The sequence below is a fragment of the Protopterus annectens genome, chromosome 4.part0, assembly GCF_019279795.1.
Source record: "Protopterus annectens isolate FY-2018-M chromosome 4.part0, PAN1.0, whole genome shotgun sequence".
Taxonomy (NCBI): domain Eukaryota; kingdom Metazoa; phylum Chordata; order Ceratodontiformes; family Protopteridae; genus Protopterus; species Protopterus annectens.
In genome coordinates this window covers 993,810,490-993,833,903 of record NC_056733.1, presented here as the reverse complement: position 1 = coordinate 993,833,903, position 23,414 = coordinate 993,810,490, and positions in this window count along the sequence as shown.

Below are 23,414 nucleotides of genomic sequence, written 5' to 3'. Positions count from 1 at the left end.
TGGAGCACTATAAGGCTACCTATGAGAAAAATTGGACACATCCACCAAAGCCAATCACAAGGCCCTCTTCACATATGTCTGCAATCTCTGAGGCCACAAACCAGCCCACCCTGTAATGGTGGCCAATCAGGTCACATATACACACAGCATACCTGTAGGCAACCTGCTGTAGATAGGTTTAGGGCAAACATCACCCCCTGGCTCAGCAGCACTGTAGCTGGATATGCACAGCACCCACACCCCTCCCCTCATCACCAGTGAGCAGATACATATTGCCTACTGAAAAGCAACAAATGTAGGTATCCATGGCACCTAAAAACATCCCTGTCTGCATCCTACATGAACTCAGGCATGTGAACCCAGATCCGTTACACACCATAGTCACAACAAGACTTGGCGCCATCCACACCACATCCACATGGAAGATGGCCAATGTCATCCCTTGACACAGACATGAATGAGGAGTACAGGAGTAGGAAATTAAGTAGTATTCATTGGGGGGAATATGACACCTCAGGGCCAGCAGTGCAATGCAAGCAGATACAGCACTGATACGCTACAGGGGTATGGTGTGGTTGTGAGTGGTGGCTACTGGTATTCAATGTACATGTGTAGGTTCTGTACATATGGTTGACAAATGTATGAGGTCCTGTGATGTATTTCCCTTTTTATGTCTCCCAGGTGCAATGTCACATCAGCAAAGGTCAACTTTCTCAGTGGCCCAGACAAATATAATCATAGAAGCCATACTGCACAACCATGCCATGATGTTTGGCTGGAGTCAGCAACATCTGCAGGAGAGGACTGGCTTGTGGGATGATCTTGTCCACATGGTAAATGATGTTGGCCTGCATGCCTGTACATATGAGCAGGTCTGGCATTGTGAAAGTGACCTTATTTGCCATGCCTGGCAAAGGGCTGCTGCAGTGACCAGGGACTGCAGAGCCACAGGCAATGGCCTGGCCTTGCAGCCCCACTGACACCCACTGGGGAGCTCCATGGGTACCTTGGTGCACCCATCCCAGTACAATATCAGAGTACAGACCCCTCACATACTGGAGATAGCTGTCACCCAGCCAATGGATGAGGGCTGAGCAGGTAAGGCCCCAGTGTAGATTACTAGACTAGTGTAGCAGGCATACTTGTAATTGTAGAGTATGTATTTGCATGTGTCAGGTCAGATTGCAGTTGTGGACAGGGTTATCTAATGCACAGACATGCACATCTATGGTGAAAGACAGCAAATTGTGTGGGGGTTGTACTGTACATGTGTAGACATGCTGGATCCATCCTGCACCAATGCTACTTGTGGGTCTGCTGACCATACCTCCCTCACACAACTACCTAAGTTCCTCCTGTCTGCATGCAGAACCACAGCCTGCAGCTGGTGAGTATGCAATTGTAATTTTGTGGTTTGCCAATACCCCTGGCATGTGAAGGCCATGAAGTGTACCATGCACACAACTGTCACTCATAGCCATATTGCTTTATGTGCATGTTCACCTGTGTTAGGGACAACTGCATTGCATCATAGTGGTCATCACAGGGGCCTATCTGATGAGAATGTATCATCCCTGTAGCAGAACACATGGCCTGTCAGTGCAAGAGTATACAAACAGCCTAAGGTGGGGACATGTGTGAAACATTACAGTCATATAGTGGATATAAACAGTGTACACACCCCTGTTAACATAATATATATTTGCGATGGCTATACAAATTGAGACCACAATATGTCAGTACTCATCTTTTCCAAACTGTAATGTGACCTATGACATGAACAATTCCCTGTACAAACAATCAATATGTTGGCTACCAAATATGGAATATACAAACTTCACAATATGCTGGATGGGTATGTGTGCATACCCTTCAAATAATATGTTATTGCAGCAGCTTGTGATTTACTGACAGCATACATACTGCTTGGCTACACACCAGCCATCAAGTAACGGCACTGTGACTAACACCAAATAACAGTCTGCTGTCCAAGTGGGATAATCATGACATATACTCAATTGCCTTTAACAGCAACAGCCACGGCTTGTAGAAAGCATACAAAGCAGCAAAGGGATCTCATATTTGAAAGCTATCAGTCAAGATTATGGTACAGCAACATTACCACAGCAGTGCATACACCATGGAACACAGTGGAGACAGTTGTCAAAAGGTGGAGTGAATATGGGACAACAGTGCTGTTGACAAGAACCTGATGCCCATGCAAAAATGATGACAACACATGTCAAGACCTGATGAGGGAGGTTGCCAGGGGACATACAGCAACAATGAGGGAGTTGCAGGAACCTCTTGCTATTAATGGTGTTCTGTACTACCTGTGAGAACATTCTCCTGTATTCTGCATACGTCTGGCCTATGGGGTAGGGTCAGAAGATGGAAGCCTTTCCGCACATCAAAAACAGACAGGGTGGATATATATTGCAATACAGCACATCATGTCACCCAAAGGCAGGTGTGAAAATGAGTTATGGTGTAATGAGGCTCAGGATGGACCTCACAGCCACAATACCAACAGGTATGTGTGGTGCACAAGCAACACTTCTCATAACCTGAACACGAACATCCCCATGGTGAATCACATTGGTGGCAGCAGCATGCAGTGTGCCCGCTGTTTCACAGACAGAACAGGGCCTGTAGTCACGGTGGTGGAAATTCTGAACATTTCCTAATAACAGCCACTTCTGCCAAAAATCCATCAGGCATCTGCAAGAACGCTGAGGATGAGGAGGTGTGTCAGCCTTCAACATGACAAAGAACTGCAGCATACATTCAACGCTGCCTAAGAATGGCTCCACCTGAACACAAACATATGTATGGATTGGCCCAGCCACAGCCTAGACCTACACCAAATAGAAAACCCCAGTGTGACCTGATGAGGGCTGTGCACATGAGCTGCCCTTCTATTCTGACAGAGTTGGGTGACTTTGCATGGAACAGTGGCCAAATAATGCCGTCAGGATGCACCATGCTGATAGACACCTTCACAAGAAGATTGAATGCTGTAAGCCACTTACAAGGTGCTTCAACAGCTTATCATTTTAAGAGTGTGTACACCTGAGTAATCAACATATTGTACATATTTCAGTCATCATATGTTACACGTAGCACATGTTTGTTTATTGATTGGATTGCACAGGTCATACGTCACATGGAAGGTGGGTGACATATTTGAATGCATTATCGTGGTCTCATCATCTATATTACAAGAACATGGCATGTTCACAGAGTTGTTTACACTTATTGTATCCACTGAATGCTTACAAAGCTGGTGGTGTAACAGGGATTGTGTGACCATACATTCACTGCTCGTTTGCAGATCTGCACGCACGTGTATGTCATTAATCAGTGATGTCATCCCACAGATCATCCCATGTATGTCACAGAGAAACACAGGGGTTATGAGAAATAGAGCAGACATATGAGCCAGACCTCTACACATCCTGTGAGGATATGTACAGTTGTGAGGTATGTTCTGTACTACTTGCCACTGTGCTACACAGGTGAACAGCAATGATGTGTACATGGCTGCAGTCTGTGCTAGGGAATGGCCATCACATACTAACACTAATCACATATCTCAGAGCTCTATGTTGTGAATTACATGTTGTACAACTGGCTGTAATGCATGAGGTTGAGAGCCATGTGTCATGCATGTCACCATGTGAGTAATGTGTGGTCTGTGTAACAGATTTGTGCCTCCTCACCTGTAAGGGTGTGTGTGTGTGTGTGTGTGTGTGTGTGTGTGTGTGTGTGTGTGTGTGTGTGTGTGTGTGTGTGTGTGTGTGTGTGTGTGTGTGTGTGTGTGTGTGCGTGTGCATATGTGTGTGTAATGCATGTATAAGTGTGTGTGTGTGTGTGTGTGTGTGTGTGTGTGTGTGTGTGTGTGTGTGTGTGTGTGTGTGTGTGTGTGTGCGCATATGTGTGTGTGTGTGTGTGTGTGTGTGTGTGTGTGTGTGTGTGTATACCAGCCAACATCAAAGTGCAGGTATTAATATATATATATATATATATATATATATATATATATATATATATATATATATATATATATATATATATATGGTTCCATTTCATCATCGAATTGCAAACTATCAAGACCAAATCGAAACCCATTTCATGAAAACTCATTTCATCAAATCATTGAAAACTATGAAGCAACTACAAATAACATTCCACAATGTTTCTACTACGTTTATGCAGGGGGCAGTCCTGCACCCCCAAGTGGGGGCTCATTACCCCGTAATTAATATACCAACTCCAAGGTTGCACTACGGTGGGGTTAGGAAATTACCTTTCATCCAAACTGTAGAGCAACCTGGGAGTTGGTATATTTAATTATGGGGGGTGGGGGGTGCAGGGGGGCTTGCCTCCCCTGCATACACATAGTACAAAGTGTCTGGGATGTTATTTGTAGTTGCTTCATAGTTTTCAATGATTTGAGATTCGATGAAATGAGTTTTCGATGAAATGGGTTTTCGACAATTTGGTCTCGATGGTTTGCAATTCGATGAAATGATAATTCGATGATATGAAGTGGAACCATATATATATATATATATATATATATATATAAAAATATATGTTGTCTTCCTCTCACAGGTGGCGATGGGGTCTGTGTTGTCCCCCTTTTGAAACAATGTCAATATCTCTGCAAACTCTGCAAATGATGATAGGAATACTGAGGTACAGGTGGGGTTGTCAGGGGCTGAATCTGTGCCATTAGTTGGCATCCCACTCTTGTGCACACTATCACTGCACACAGTGACAATGCCCACACATACCCGATCACCAGTGGCCATAGTTGATGGACAGTTGGTAGGTGGTGGCATTGAACAAACTAGTGTGGTGACTATGGCAGGTGTGAGTGTAGATGCTGGCCATAGCCAGAGTGCAGACAAGGTCCCACACAGGTGGATGGACAGGGGTGCTTGCAGGAGGAATGTTGCTCATCAGGCCACTGTTGCAAGTGCCACAGAAGGAGTCATCAGATGCATGTTCCAAGCTGTCATGGATGCACAGGCACATAGTGAATGCCACAACACACAAATATTCAGGGTGGTGAATGCAACTCTCCCTGATGTACGTGGTGACATACATGACCTGGTTGGGTCCACACATCAAAATCCTGTGGTGTGGCTCCAACCACAAACTAATTAACTTGGGAATCCATACCCCCCGCCCCGCAAAGGTAACTAACATGAAAAACTTCTCCAAAGCTAACCTTGGGCTCCTTAAAACAGAGGTGGCTAAGTTCACGGCACCCATACAAATGCAGAATAGTTGCATGACCACCAGATCATACACCAATGCACTGTATGAACTGATACACATATGCATGGATCTCGCCATAACCAAAAGAACCAAGACGCTGTCCTCCAAAACAGGAAGCCAATGTCGTGGTCCCCTGCCATACACAAACTCAGTGACGGAACAAATAAACTGATGCAGAATAAGGTGAAGTCTCAAAACTGGAACAACTCCCTTATCGGAATCAACAAAAGGTTGAACTCACTCATCAAATCCCCTAAAACTAGCTATGAAAACAGAATTGCAGTGGAGACTAAAGACAAACACAAGGCCTTCAATAGTTATGTGAATAATCTCCACGCCAATACCCAGATGTGCTCTGAGCTACTGCACAATGGTACCTCCTATACCGAACCAACAGATATTGCCAATATGCTGTCTGACAGATTCAATGCCAACCTGACCCCTCTCACTCCCCCAAAGCACCAATCACAATACCAGTAGATTGCCAGACACCCAGTATTACTGTTGCACAGGTTAAAATAGCACTGTTCAAGGCCATGAATACATCTTCTATGAGACCTGAGAATATCCCTGGCTGTGCTATACATAAACTACAGAGTGACCTGGCACCACACCTGTGTGCCCTGTTCAGTGACAGACTCAACTCAGGCTTTATCCCTACCAAACAGCATATTGCTGCAATCAACCCTTTCCACAAAGTAGGAGCAACTACAGACCTTGGGAACTATCACTCCATTAGGCTGACAAGTTTGATATGCAAAGCTTTGGAACACATTGTCATGGACCTAATAAACAAGGATATAGGGAATCTTCAAACTCTGGATCCCACAGAGTTTGGTTTTGTGAAGGTTAGATCATGCCTGCTCAACCTGGTCAACTTCTTTGACCAGCACTGTGGATGATGTCAAGGTGGTCATATAGACTACCTTGATCTGGCTAAGGCCTTTGATACCATTCCCCACTCTGGCATCATAGAAAACCCAGTAAGGTAGGCATCAACCCCTATATCACTAGGTGGGTTGCAGACTGGCTCACAGATAGACCCACGGTGTGAAAGTAACTGACTCCAAGTCAGACTGATGATCAGTCATGAGTGGGGTCCCACAGAGTTCAGTCCTGGGTCCTCCCCTGTTTAGTATCTACTTCTCTGAAGTGCAGGTCATCACAAGGGTACTCTAGTTGACAAAGTTTGCAGACAATTGCATGTTGAGAGCTATTATTAACTACCCAAGTGATGTTGACATCCAGCAAAAAGGCCTCACTGAGACCAACGTATGCTGTCATAAGAATGGCCTGAGTCTCAATAGCCAAATATGTGTCAGCATCCTCTTTGGAACATCTCAGCTTCCATAAATCACCACATCAATGGTAGTCCACTGAACACAGAAGGCATTATAAGAGATCTGTGAACACAGGTTGACAGCAACTTCTCTTTTGACCACCACATTGTAACTCTGGGCAGACAGTCCTTCTATATGGCATATCTGATTACTAATGGTTTTTCATCCAGGAAGTAGAGGGTCATTGTCTCCCTCTACCCTTCCCTCATTAGGCCAATCATCGGGTACAATGCCCCATTTGGCATGTACATCAATGGACACCTGCAGCAACTGAACAGGCCTGAGTTTCAAACCCCTACCTATCTATGTATTGCTACTACAGTGTTACTCATTTAATGCCTGTGCCATGGAGCTTATAGGTAGACCAGTGTCCAAACACACCTCTAAGGTGAGTGACATCAACAGCCATTGTAAAATATTACACTTTGAAATGTACTGGCTGTGTGTGGACAAAAAGTACTTCAACCTACAGATATGTACACACACACACACACACACACACACACACACACACACTTTTACAATTGCCAGAACTGAGATTAGAACTCCTACCTAAGTAGTATTTTGCACTACAGTGTCATACAGTTATCACATGTACCACAGAGCTTATATGCTGGAGAGCTGTCCAAAGGTATCTTTGCAATTGAGTGACATCATCAGCAGTGCTAAAGGAGGGGTAAGGGGAGAGTAGTATGTGTGAATGTCCATAAAATCAGGTATCATCAAAGACACACACACTTTCTCACATAAACACACACATTTTCACAGTTGTCAAGACCAGGATTAGAACTCCTACCTAACTAGTCTGTTACACAATAATATTAAGCAGTTATTGCAAGCATCATGGAGCTTATATGTTGGTGAGCTGTCCACAGATAACTTTGAAGGTGAGTGACATCAGCAGCAGTGCTAAAGGAGGGGTAAGGGAAGTGTAGTGAGTGTGAATGTCCTCAAACTCTCTCTCTCTCTCACACACACACACACACACACACACACACACACACACACACACACACACACTCACATACAACTTTATATTTGACAGGACTGAGATTACAACTGCTACATGGATACTTATTTGCACTATAGTGTTACACAGTTATCACAAGCACCACTGAGACTATAAGGCTGAGGGCTGACAAAAGGAATTTCTATAGTGAATGACATCAGCACAGCATGTGATTTAGGCCAATGGGATGTGTACTGGGTAGGACAGGCCTCATAATGGTATTCTCTCTGTCGCTGCCTGTCTCTCTCTCTTCCCCATGTCTCTCTGTGTGTATGTTTGACATATGATATTATGCTGGCCTTAGATATGTGTGAGTATTCCTATCCAGCGTGTTTGTGTGTGTGTGTGTGTGTGTGTGTGTGTGTGTGTGTGTGTGTGTGTGTAGTATCAATGGTGTACAGTTTGGTGTGTGTATACAGACATCTGCGAATTACATATATCTATAGTTGATTGTGTTGTCAGATATGGGCTTCATTTCTCTAAGTGTAGGAGCATGTCCAATATGACCTTCTACATTGAGTGTGTGAATCCATTCCAGGGAGAGTTGTACTCCAGTCCAGGGTTTTGTGTGCTACAGCTACACCTAGCAACCTGTTTCTGCAGGATATCTGTAGATAGGTTGCCAATATGGAGACACAATGGGCATAACATATGGGGGATACTGTAACTATTGTTGTGTCTGCTGCTTGTGTAACATGGTTGGTTGTAGTATAGATTGTCTGACAGATATTCTTTGCTCACAGTTATTTACCAGGGAAATACAAGATGAATGAAGCTGAGACCATTATTCTGAGGCATAGACTACACATTCTGGCACGCTCCTGCCATTGTGGAGGGGTAGCTACAGACAACAGACTGCTGGTTCTGTGTAAATGCTCCAGCACCTTGGTAGTATGCTGGCTGGGGCTCCCCTTCTTGTGCTTTTCTCAACTTAATAAAATGGTCATATCCTGCTGGGGCCATCATTTACAGCTGTACATGTACACCCAGGTTATCCAGAGGCAGGACTCAAGTGTCTGGTCAGCTTACTTTCACATTGTGGTTTACAAGCAGTTGTATGGCTTTTCATTCATGGGTTTGCAGTCAAGGGGTAGTATGGACAGACATTAGAGTGTCAGACTTCACACACTCCATGACATCCATGCTTCTACACCTCCCCTCTGTTATTCTCGCCTCTTCCTAACATTATGAAAGCAATATCTTAGAGGTATCCCTATAGTTGGGCCATTATCCCAGTAGTATTTATGGGCTGGTCCACAGTTCTTGCAGTAGGACATGGGGAGGCATGCTACTGGCATTTGTCAGCATGGCCTTGCATTTATTTTCTGTTTACTGTGTTAGGTTGTTAGTTAGGACCTGCTGTACATTGGCACTATGGGTGAGGCATGGGCCTTTACCAGACGACTGTAGGCCATTTGAGAGTGCTGCAGGCCATCTGTAGCAGGCCAGTGCATTCTGTCACTCATACATTCCCAGGCTGCAAGCCAGTGGATTACCCTGGGGTGATAGTGGTAAGTGGCTGAGGTGTTCCTGTCAATCCTTCCTGTTCATACTGATCCATGAGTCTGGATGTGGTCAGGTTGCTGCTTACTGCTAGGGACACACCTGCATGGGACACCTATTCAGCATGCAGCATAATGTATGTATTCCCATACAGAGATGGGTTCATGCTGTACTCACTCCCTACAGCAAGGATATGATCTGTGATAAACCTGTGGCTGCTGGTGGGGTGAGCTGAGTGCATGTGTGATATGGAAACTACTGGCACCTGACTCACAAATATACCTGGGACATTCCCCTAATTCTGCCTTGTGTATGGACATGGGCAGCCTGTCATTACTTTATAACTGTGCCTTTTGTGGTCTGCCAGTGAGTGGCCAGACTACACCAGTATTCCATACTAGAGGGATAACTAATGTGATGCTAACCTCTATTTATAATTCCAAATTTGTGTGCAGTTGACAGATATTTTATATGCACTCTGTGTAGGGTATTTCCACCTGTGTACTGTTTCTATGTATGGGTCCCGATTCATGGCATGTCCAGCTTTCTGATGGTGACAGATATTGACATCTGGAAAATGACTATGTACAACTGCTGACATGGGTGTAGCTGAGAAGCAGTGTAGTTGGCACTGCAGTTGTTGGAACATGGCCCTGTCGACCACAGTACTGTACCTAGGCCACTGAGGCACAACCATCCAGGCCTACATGCTGACCACTTCCAGGCAATATTAAACACACAAACAACTTACCACACTGACCCCTGCATATTGTACACATGCAACAATCTATCATGTAGATTGGGCTAGCTCGGGCAATCTGTCCTCCACTTATATTACTCCTCAAACTTACATGTTACTGCATTTCTACATGGGATTGTGGGGGGGGGGTGCACACCTGAAGACTTTAAACATTTGCAATGACTTTACTGGTATTTCAGTTACTCTTTTTGGCTTCTGTTTCATATTGTATTGTGACCTATTGTGACCTATCTTGCATAAAGGAGGCATATCAGTAGAGTACATGTAAGACTGTAATGTCATAGATTTCAGCTTCAGACTTCTTACCCTTCAGAACTAAAATGAAACTTCCACTCCTGTTATAGTATGTCTGTGTAGATCTAGAGGGGGGCTGTTCACCATAGCCATCATTTGGGGCCTTAGCCCAGCCTTTCTTAATGGTCATCTACACCTGTCCTGCTGGGTGAGGCTGGTTGTGGGTATGCGACCCTCATTGACATCCATGTGTGTGACCTATGGACACCCACAGTTATTTGGGCCACCACATGTACTGCGGTGGGAGTTGTCATCTTGTGTAGTACTCCCTAGTATGATGACACCAGTATTCATTATGGATTTCTTGCTGTCCCATATAGTTGTCAGCTGTCTACTGCTATCCCATCAGCCGCACAATTCCCTTGCAAGCTTGTATCCATACCATACATACAACTATCAGAACATGCTACTCCATTCACTAATTAATAGGAAGAGTGACTTACCTTGTTGCTGGGCCAGTATTGAGGACTGTGCTGGAGGGCTGACTATGTCAGATGCACGTAGTACACTCCCTATACATGATAAAGCATAGGTAGTGTCATGTTTGGCATCCATTTTACTGTATGTGCAAGTCAGAGAGAGAGGTGTCATTCCTTGGGTTCCTATAGTGTAACTGTATGTGTGCTATGCGTTGCCTCTTTGCCAAGGCCAGGGCATGCTGAGCATGCCTCCATCTGCCTACAGGGGCTGGCTCACGGGGCTCCTCGTCTGGTCCCTCTGTGTCTGCGGGGATCTTGGCAATGGTGGGGGCTGTGTGGCCCTTCCCCATCCTGTTCCTGCTGCAGCTATTTCCGCAGAATCATATTGTGTAGCATGGCACATACTATGAACATGTGTGCACATGTGGCTGGAGAGTACTGCAAGGCTCCACCAGATATGTCCAGGCAGTGGAACTGTGACTTGGGAATCCCAACTACCCACTCTATAATGATCCTGGTATGTGTGTGTGCCTCATTATGGCCTTCTTGCATGGGTGTATGTGCATTTCTGATGGGTGTCATCATCCATGGCTCCATTGCATAGCCAGCATCCTCCACCAGATGCCATATGGGATGTCCCCCCTGGCAAATCCCTGATACAGCTGTGTAGAATGAAAGATGTGGGTGTCATGATAGCTTCCAGGGCTGTCAGCACACACATTCATGGTAATGCCCTGGGCATTGCACATGATGTGGCAGTTGATGGAAAGGAAGCCCTTCTGGTTTATATAGACCCTACCCTGCTCACCGGGTGTTGCTTTGATGTAGATGCACGTGCAGTCTATGGCACCCAGTGCCTGCAGGTATTCAGGTACATGGTGGAAGAGATGCATATTGCTGGTCAGTTCCTCACGGGTGTTGGGGAAGTAGATGTGTTCATGGACATGTGTGTGGTAGCATGGCATCCGGGAACTGATGGAGTACTCTGGATGCAGACGCTTGTGACACCCCCATGATATCCCCAGTAGGTGTTTGGACAGTACCTGTAGCTAGTATTCTTAAGGCTACACATACTTTAGTATCCGCCGAGATGGGTTCCCCCTCTGTTTGTTCTGGATGTGAGGCGAGGCCTGCATAGCTCTACAATTTGCTGAAGTATGTCCCTGTCCACCTTGTAACACTCTACAATCTCCAGGTCATGTAGCCCCTAATAGGTCACCCTGGATCTGAACACTCTCCTCCTCCTCCTGGGTCTGCAGCGGATGGCAGCATTATCCTCCTCACCACCGTCAGCCTCCAGCACAAAGTGATGTATCCAAGCAATGGTAAGCCCCTAGCATTTTGTCTGATAAAATTCCCAGGTTTACTCCGAAGGTGCAGAGTTTGTGAGGAAACACAGACTGATGGTTGTTTCCATACTTTATAATGATGTGCTGCTACTACTGCCTGTCAGATTGGCTGTTTCTGATTCATTCCAGCTGCCAGCTTACTTGGTCATGGCTTGGATTTGGCCACTGTGAGTGTTAGAAACATTACTGGTGATTTGTGGATGATTGCTTTATTCTGCTGTTGCCATTTTTGTAATTAATTTTTACTTGCATCACCTCCCATTTACAGCTCTGCAGCTACCTGCCAGTTGTTTTATATTTGCAGGACCCATTCTGAGATGCAAGACTCCCATAATAGAGATTCCTGCATCAGTTCAGCTTTATTTTGTGCTGTTGCCCTTTAATTCTATTTTACATGTCCTCCCATATTCAGCTCTGCAACTATCTGTCAGCTGTATTATTGAGTGCTTTCACTGGTCATTCGTGGGTTGCAGACTCCTATATTGCTGATTTGTACAGTGTTTCCCTTGTTCTCATACTTCCTTTGCCTTTTCCTTCTACCCTTCCTCTTTCAGCCTGTTGGTAGTGTAAACAGCAGGATATGTCCCTCTCCTGCACGTGCACACTCTCTTCAGTTCATGGAGTATGAGTACACAGCCTCAGACACGCCCACTCTCCTAGCTGTGCTTATCTAAGCAGACACCAGCCAACAGGGCTCCAATGTGCTTCGGACACACCCCCTTTTCATGCTCCTTGCTCCTCCTACCTACACCATGGTATTAGAGCACCTACATGGTTAGGTGCAGTCTGACACTTAGAAATCTTCCTGTTCAACTTGTGATTCAGTGCAAGTCCCCTCATTAACATACCCCATTCCCTTAAGCCCTAGTTACTGCACTATTCCCGAGCCTTCCCCCATAGCAACCACAGTTCCCTGCCTATGTTTACTTTCTGCATGCCATTGACTATAATGGCAAAATGCAGAAAGTAGTTCTACTGACACCTCCCCTCCCCCAGCATTTCTACTTTTTCTCCCCCCTCCCTCTAGCATACCAAATCCCCTGCCCTCAATGGCCGAGTTCGGCCAACATAAAATAAAATTTAATTTTTATTTTTTTGAATGGTTTTGCATGCCAATGGCCATATATTTGGCCATTGGCATGCATAACCTAATTAATACATGATTTCTGGAGAGATGACATGCCTCCGTTGTGTAGATTACAGAAATGTATGTGGTTAGTAACCAAATACATTTCTGCAAGCTACACTGTTCCAGCACGAAACACGCTGCTTTTGCTGGATCACATGGTTTTCACTAGCAAATGAGCTCATTAGCATCCCGCATGACTTTCTGTGCTGGAACAGTGTAGGTCTGCTCATGCACGTGAAAATGGCATGTACTTAGATCGCAAAGCAGCCATTTTCCATGCAGGAGCGGTTACACTGTTCCTGCATGGAAAATTACAGTTCTTGAATCCTGGGGAATGTCTTTGTATAAGAGAGCTATAGTGTTCCTCTGCATTCGCATGCATGTATCTCATATATATATATATATATATATATATATATATATATATATATATATATATATATATATATATATATATATATATATATATACATACACACACACACACACACACACACACACACACACACACACACACACACACACACACACACACATACACAGTAAGTAGAAAATAAATATAAGTGCTGCAGCCAGACCGCAGGACATAAAACTTAATAAAACAACAAAATAAACTCAGATAAGCACTTTCGGGTAACACACAAACCCTTCATCAAATCTAATAACCATGTGATCCAGCAAAGCAGCGTGTTCTGTGCTGGAACAGTGTAGCTTGCAGAAATTTATGTTACCATTTGTAAATGTTTACCTGAGCTATGGGTCCTGTAGCCACAACAGGATGTATAGATATAAACTAAATTTAAAATCTGTGTTTGTTGTATCTAAATCTAGCATGATTGAACAGGTCTGTACATGTTTTTCTCATAAATATTTTACTATATGTAACATTTTTTCTAATTTATCTATGTTGGAGCTTTTCTCCCTGGGCCTCTGCTGAAATTGGACATGTGTCCGGTCAGACTAACCCGGCCAACAAATGTAAAGTAAATAATAAAATAAATAGTTGCTTCAAGTTCTTGCTGCATCCGTTCATAAAAGTTGGTTCTGGACCAACTATGTCTTTAAGTAAAGGTTCTAACATTAATATTTTCTAGTGGGACTTATGACATCACTTACTTGCCTGATATCTCCTGCATATGTAAGTTTAATTCGATTTCTCATACCACTACAATTCATCCTCTCTGGTCATCATGCTATATATACACAAATAGATAGATGTATACAACAATGGAAATTGACAAAAGAATATGGTAAAAGTATTAATCAGAGATAACTGCAAGATACTATATCAGCACCCTACTAGCATCATCAGCAGTTTATCACTCACTGCCTCCATTAGAACACATGGATCTAATTAAAATTGATTAAAGAATCCCTAAAGCCTTGCACATTTGAACCTACAAAACACAAAAACATGAATGCAAACCACAAAATAACTACCAAACATTCAAAAACTAATGAAAATAATAAAAAATCATATGGACCAGAATACTAAAATGTAAATAAAAAAAATAAATAAAAGCAAACCACAAGAAAGTTGTTGGTGCTAGAAACTCCTCCCAAGAAAAGCAATGGGCACTCCATCTATACTTTACTTGCTAATAAAATTAAAGCAAAAATGTACATATAGATAAAGTAGTGGGTCTGTATTAGAACATCAAAGTTTCAAAACTTTGAATGTTCTAATATCGAACCCTATTCAGCGAAAGCTGAAAACATCGAACATACAGAGCAACAAATTTTTTCCTAAGGAAAAAAAATTGCTGTTCCAAAACACATACACACAACACAAGCACACCAAATAAACAGCAATCCACACGCATACACCTAAAATCTTGCACCTAACCCTACACTAAACTATACACACACCACTAACTATCCACTTACCTTAACCCAAACCCTAACCCTAAGGTCCGTCACTATCGTACACTCACATCACCCATGCCCTAACTCTAACTCACCTACCCCACCCTAACCCTCATGTCCACACAATCGCACACTTACCTGACCCACGCCCTAACCCTAACTCACCTAACCCATCCTAACCTTCACGTCCACACAATCGCACACATACCTAAACCGCACCCTAACCCTAACTCACCTAACCCGCCCTAACCCTCATGTCCACACAATTGCACACATACCTAACCAGCACCCTAGCCCTAACTACCCTAACCCGCACTCAATCGCACACTTCCCTGAACCCGACCCATAACTTTCCACCACAGTGCTGAAAATACCGAAGCAACAGAAATGGACAACTAAATTATTTCCCTAGGAAAAAATTAGGTTTTCTGTTGCTTCGATATTTTCAGCTTTCGCTGAATAGGGTTCGATATTAGAACATTTGAAGTTTTGAAACTTTGATGTTCTAATATAGACCCTAAAGCAGTTAGCACGTAGAAAATGTATATAACACTTAATAATGCTACATAAATCCTTTCAGAAAGTCAGGGAGAACAGAGGTTGGTAGGATGCAAAACAATTTATTTATTTATTTGTTTGTTTACATTTGATTACCGGGTAGTGTCCGATTGGACAAGTAATACATTTTCAACAGAGACCTGGAGAGAAAAGCTCCCAAGCAAAAGTTACAAAAGTTAAGATAAAAAAATACACAGCTTGTACAAATAAGTAAAAGTTACAAATGTTGATAAAATAAACATGGTACATATATGACAAGATAAGAAAAATTCAAAAATGTACATATGAATATATTAGAGTTCAAATTACATGAAAAAATAAGACTTTTTTTAAATGTAGTATTGACAAATGATGTCATTCATAGGCTATTCAGTCCTAGTATAAGAGCAAGGAAAATAACCGAAAGACAGATGACTTAGCCAGAGGAAGTGCAAAACAAGCTATTTCAACCTCATACTGGAATCTGCTCAAGCATTAAAATGCACATAAAAATCAGAAAAAGACAGATGAAAATATAGAGACACCGTCATAAATCCCCAAACTCCATTCAAATAGTGGTAAGTCTTTTGTAATCCAAATCTAAGTATTATAACCCATGGTAATGAATTGTGATACGCACATGCATGTTGGCATACCATATTCCCATGTTAATGAACTGTGATATGCACATATATATATCAGCATACCATATTCCCATGTTAATGAATTGTGATATGCACATATATATCAGCATACCATATTCCCATGTTAATGAATTGTGATATGCACATATATATCAGCATACCATATTCCCATGTTAATGAATTGTGATATGCACATATATATCAGCATACCATATTCCCATGTTAATGAATTGTGATACGCACATGTATGTTGGCATACCATATTCCCCTGTTAATGAACTGTGATATGCACATGTATATCGGCATACCGTATTCCCATGTTAATGAACTGTGATACGCGCATATATATCGGCATACCATATTTAGGAGTACCATGATATAGCAACAGTTATTCTTAAGGTTTACCTTTTTTCACTGAAATTCTCTGTGTCAAAGGACTTGCAATATCTAGTGTTTTTGCATTGCTCATCACAGCCATGTATCTACACTGTGAGATTAGGCTAGATGCCTTGGGTAAGTGCCTGTATGTTCCAGACATGGTATGTAAGACTTCTATGATACTGTAGAAATGTTTACTGTGCTGTGTGAGTGGATTTTTAGTATGAAGCATTAAAGCTATGAGCTTTTTCCCTTAGAACTGATCTAGTTCTCATAATAAACACCCTATTCCCACTCTAAAGCCTGGCACTTGCTCACTAAAGCAATTATATAAGTCAGCACTAAAAAATTAAAAGCACTACACCCTCACAAACTCCCATTTAGTACTTTTTTCCCCATTGGCCCTTTTTTTCAATTATAAAGGAATTCCCAATACTATTCTAGCATGTCCAAAGGTCAGTTGTCAATCTCCTCTCTGGTCCAGCTGGTGAATCTGGGAATCTTGAGGCAATGTTACAACTGCCTCATCTACACAGACAAACATCTCCTCCTCCCAAAAAATTCCAACACATGTGAGGGATGCAACCATATAGCCAAACTGGAGGCTAAGCTCTCTCAACTCAGTACTGGTGTAACCAGTCAGGAGGAGAAGGAAACCACACTCACTAGAATTCCAGTCTCACATAGACCTACCACAACAGCAAACCAAACACATAAACACACAAAAACATACTCGGAGGCTCTAAATAAAAATCTGCCTAAGCAGCAGAGACCTCCAAAGCAGACACCCAAGCAACCGCTACTCCAAAACAAAACACGTGCAACACATAGCTCACAAAGCCAGTGCACAAAGTGATGTATCCAAGCAATGGTAAGCCCCTAGCATTTTGTCTGATAAAATTCCCAGGTTTACTCCGAAGGTGCAGAGTTTCCATACTTTATAATGATGTGCTGCTACTACTGCCTGTCAGATTGGCTGTTTCTGATTCATTCCAGCTGCCAGCTTACTTGGTCATGGCTTGGATTTGGCCACAAAGTGATGTATCCAAGCAATGGTAAGCATTTTGTCTGATAAAATTCCCAGGTTTACTCCGAAGGTGCAGAGTTTCCATACTTTATAACTGTTGCTATATCATGGGAATAGGGTGTTTATTATGAGAACTAGATCAGTTCTAAGGGAAAAAGCTCATAGCTTTAATGCTTCATACTAAAAATCCACTCACACAGCACAGTAAACATTTCTACAGTATCATAGAAGTCTTACATACCATGTCTGGAACATACAGGCACTTACCCAAGGCTAAACAACACACCTGATAACTTGTAATAGGTGACTCTATCTTCAGGCACACTGATGTCCCACTCACCAGGCTCAACAAGGAGAAGGTCATGGTGAGCTACCTGTTGGGCGCTAGGATCCGCCACATAACACAAGCACTCAGGTCACTCCAAGGCAAGTACAAATATGACTCAGTCATTGTCCATGCTGGTGTGAATGACCTGAGACGTACCTCACTGGACTACATGAAAAGAGACATAGAGGAGCTCTCTGAGCATATAGCCCAGGCCGGTATGACCCTGACCTTGAGCAGCACCTTACCCTCACCAAGAATGATGCCACAATATGAAGACAAGATGACCAATTTCAACAACTGGCTTAAGTAATGGTGTCATTCAAAGGGGATCCAATGCCTGTCTGCCTGGGATGACATGCTCGACAAGCCACAATGCTTCGCTAGGGACGGATTGCACCTGTCACCCCTGGGCTTTTGGATATTGGCAAAGGCTCTTGCCACCCCCATAGTGCTTTTTTTAGGCAAGGCTCAAAAGACAATCCCACCTCCATAGGTATCACAAGGGATAAGAAACTAAGAGTAATGCTACTCAATGCCAGAAGTCTAAACCTCAAGATGCACGCACTCGAAACTCTCCTTAGCACGGAGAACATCGATATCTGTGCAGTAACAGAAACCTGGTTCAAGGCTCCCGAGAGCACCCCAGCACTACCAGGTTATACCTCATACCATGTTTTTCGGCCCCAAAACTTGGACCGAACCACAAAAGAAGGGGGAGTATCAATATTCGTCAAGGATACCCACACCTCCAGGTTGTTGGCACAGCACGAAGCATCAGAGACTATCCATGTGCAACTAACAGTGGGTAAAACTGCCTTCCAGTTTATACCTGCTACAGACCACCCACCCAAACCCAGGAACCCCACTCGGCCTTCCTGAGAACACTGGAAAATATGAAGGTCTCTCCAAACACCATTATATTGGGTGACTTCAACTACCCTAACATAGACTGGGAGCATTACTGTAGCTCCAACACCCTAGCCAAAAGGTTCCTAGAATTTATAAACTCAAATGCTATGGAACAACTTGATGCCACTCCCACAAGAGGGGAAAACATACTAGACCTGATCATCACCAACATGGGGACTCTATGCTCCAGACCAGAAGTGTATCCCTCACTGGTAAGATCAGACCATAAACTAATCTCACTGGATATTCACATCCCGACCCAAGCCCCTGCCCAGAAAACCACAGTGAAAAACTTTTCTAAAGCAAATTTCACACTCCTCAAAACCGAGGTGGAATCCTTCAAAGCCCCCGGGCCTGTGGAAAATACAGTCCAGACTGCAGAATCCTTTATAAATGCATTCTATGAACACCTTCAGGAATGCATGGATCATGCAATCCCAAATAAAACCAAGACCCAATCCTCCAAAGTTAGGCGTCCTGTCTGGTGGACCCCAGCCATAAACAAACTATACAATAGAAGGAGGAAGCTACTACATGATAGAGCAAAATCTCAAAAAGGGAAGGCATCTCTGATCAGTATTAGCAAAACACTACGGGCACTCATAAAATCATCTAAGGCCAGCTTCGAGAGAAAAATTGCACAGGACACTAAGGATAATTACAAGACTTTCTTTAGTTATGTTAGGAACCTGGGTGGGAATTCCCAGATATGCTCAGAATTAGTCCAAAATGACAAAAAATGCACCGAACCCACAGACATTGCCAACATCCAAGCTGACAGGTTCAGGGCAAATCCCCCCCCCCTTCCCCACCAAAAGGGCAAATATCTATCCCAGCAGAGTGCTGCCCCCCCTGACATCTCAGATGCTCAGGTAAGAGCCGCTCTCTCCAAAGCAAAAAACACAGCATCAGTGGGACCAGACGGTGTCCCGGGCTGCATCCTACATGAACTCCAAGAAGAACTAAACCCAAACATAAAACTACTGTTCAATCTCAGCCTTACTACAGGATATGTACCCAAAGAGTGGCGTACAGCAACAGTGGTCCCTCTCCAATGGATCCTGGAAACTATTGCCCCATAAGCTTGACTAGCTTGGTCTGCAAAGCTATGGAAAGGATCATCATGGACCTCATAAATAAAGATAATGGGGACCTACAGACACTGGATCCTACCCAGTTCGGCTTTGTTAAGGGCAGATCCTGCCTCTTAAACTTGTTCTATTTCTTTGAAACAGTCACCAAGGCCATTGACGAGGGGAAGGTGGTCCACACATCCTATCTGGACCTTGCAAAAGCCTTCAATACAATACCCCACTCGGGCATTATAGATAAGCTCACCAGCTTAAATATAAACCCCTGTGTCACTAGATGGGTTGCAACCTGGCTCAAGGACAGAACCCACATGGTTAGAATTGCTGGAGCCATGTCAGACTCCAAACCAGTTACAAGTGGCATCCCACAAGGCTCAGTCCTGGGACCTCTCTTGTTCGGTATATATTTCTCGGAGGTACAGGCTAACACGGAAGGACTGTGGCTGAACAAATTTGCAGATGACTGCAAACTGGGTGCCATAATAGACTCTCCAGCCGACACAAGCATCCTACAAAAGGGCCTCATAGAAACAGACAACTGGTGCCAGAGCCACGGCCTCAAGCTAAATGCCAAAAAGTGTATAGTCATCCCCTTTGGCAAAAACAAAGTGCACACAAATTATCACATAGGTGGTAATCCATTAAGTATGGAAGAAGTAATTAGGGACCTGGGGACCCAAGTTGATAGCAATCTCTCATTTGACAACCATGTGGCCAAAGTGGTTAGAAAAACATTTTATATAGCCCACCTAATCATGAAGGGATTCACATCTAGATCAGGGGAGGTCATCATGCCTCTTTACTCATCCCTCATCAGGCCCATAATTGAGTACAATGCCCCTTTCGGGATGTACCTTACCAGACACCTGCAGCAACTGGAAAGACCCCAAAAGGACCTCACCAAGAGGATCAAAGGGCTCAAACAGATGCCATATGCTGCCCGTTAAAGAAACTCCAGCTCTACTTAGTGGCATACCGCCTGCTCAGAGGCGATCTGTGCCTGACGATAAAGCCATGTCCAACCCGAATTAATGGACATGCTGCACCTCAGAAAATCCAAATCCCATCGAAGCTACAGCTTGAGAGACTTGAACCTCAGCACTGAAATAAATAGGACATGCTGGAGGGACAGATTCATAACCCAGAGGCTCCCTTCACTCTGGAATAAAATCCCAGTCCAGGTTAGGCAGAGTCCCTCATTGACTCTCTTCAAGAGGAATTTTGATGAGTGGATGGGAGATAGTAGGTTTACCCCGGGTATCACTTCTGTGTCACTGTTAGACAGAGGCACAGTATACTAACCTCGAAAAAGGGCATAGCAAAATTCAATTAAAATGGGTGGCAAAAGAGAAACACACTCGGGCTAGGTTTATAAATGCCCTAGGGCAGATAGCCTAGTATGAACCTATGAACCTATGAATCTATTAATCAGGGTTATCCTGTAGTCCTTTGTTTGATTGCCTTAGCCTACAGTTGTCTACTGTATTTTTTTTTGTGGATACAAAGGACAACCCAGGGGGTTGGCATACCTCTGCATCCCTCCAAAGCCCTACCCACTAACTCCTCTTCCTTCCGGGAATGTGGTTTCATCTAGGGTGGGTATACAATGTTGACAGGGGGTGTATTGCCCTGTCTCTACAGCAGCTCAAGCGAGGTCTAACTCACACCTAGCGGACCGCTGTCCTAGAACAAAGTCTTCAGCTTCCACCAAGGATCATTCCAAGAGATGCCCAGGTACCTCAATCCCCCAGGATAAGCATGCCCATTCCTCCATAGTGATCTGTCAGTCACACCAGCCACTAACTGAACCTGCAACACCTGGATTATAGTCGAGTCTTTATCCTTTTGTACCACCAGAGTGGCTATATTTGCCTACTGTGTGACACTGAGCAAGTAACTCACATGCCAAGACAGAGGTCTTGGGTCATCACACTAAAGACGTTTGTACTCATTGTGTTTACCTGGTTAGAAAATAAAAAATGGTGTAGTTGTGCGATGCAGAAAAGAGATTCCAAAGTGATGACAGTGATGCATCATCTGTCATTGCATTGCCCCTCTGTCTGATAAAAATGGATTCCAGAGTGACAATACCAATGTATCATCTGTCAGTGCATTGCCCCTATGTCTGGTAAGAAGGGATTCCAGAGTGACGACACATATGCATTATCTGTCATTGATTTGCCTCTGTGTCTGGTGAGATGGGATTCCAGAGTGATGACACTGATGCATCATCTGTCATTGCATTGCCCCTCTGTCTGGTGAGAAGGGATTCCAGAGTGATGACACTGATGCATCATCTGTCATTGAGTTGCCCCTCTGTCTGGTGAGAACGGATTCCAGAGTGACAACACTGATGCATCATCTGTCATTGCATTGCCCCTCTGTCTGGTGAGTGGATTCCAGAGTGACGACACTGATGCATCATCTGTCATTGCATTGCCCCTCTGTCTGGTGAGAACGGATTCCAGAGTGACGACACTTATGCATCATCTGTCATTGAGTTGCCCCTATGTCTGATGAGAACGGATTCCAGAGTGACGACACTAATGCATCATATGTCATTGCATTGCCCCTCTGTCTGGTGACAACAGATTCCAGAGTGATGACACTTATGCATCATCTGTCATTGAGTTGCCCCCTGTGTCTGGTGTGAAGGGATTCCAGAGTGGCGACACTGATGCATCATCTGTCATTGATTTGCCCCTCTGTCTGGTGAGAATGGATTCCAGACTGATGGCACTGATGCATCATCTGTCATTGCATTGCCCCTCTGTCTGGTGAGAACGGATTCCAGAGTGACGACACTGATGCATCATCTGTCATTGAGCTGCCCTTCTGTCTGGTGAGAACAGATTTCAGAGTGATGACACTGATGCATCATCTGTCATTGAGTTGCCCCTGTGTCTCGTGAGAACGGATTCTAGAGTGACGACACTTATGCATCTTCTGTCATTGAGTTGCCCCTCTGTCTGGTGAGACAGGATTCCAGAGTGATGACACTGATGCATCATGTCAGTGTGTTGCCCCTCTGTCTAGTGAGAATGGATTACAGACTGACAACACTGATGCATCTTCTGTCATTGAGGTGCCCCTCTGTCTGGTGAGACAGGATTCTAGAGTGACGACACTGATGTGTCTTCTGTCATTGAGGTGCCCCTGTGTCTGGTGTGAAGGGATTCCAGAGTGACGACACTGATGCATCATCTGTCATTGAGTTGCTTCTCTGTCTGGTGAGACAGGATTCCAGAGTGACGACACTGATGCATCATCTGTCATTGAGTTGCCACTCTGTCTGGTGAGACAGTACTCCAGAGTAACAGCACTGATGCATCACCTGCCATTGAGTTGCCCCTCTTTCTGATGAGACAGGATTCCAGAGTGATGACACTGATGCATCATCTGTCATTGAGTTGCCCCTGTGAGTGGTGAGACAGGATTCCAGAGTGATGACACTGATGCATCATGTCAGTGCATTGCCCCTCTGTCTGGTGAGAAGGGATTCCAGAGTGATGACACTGATGCATCATCTGTCATTGAGTTGC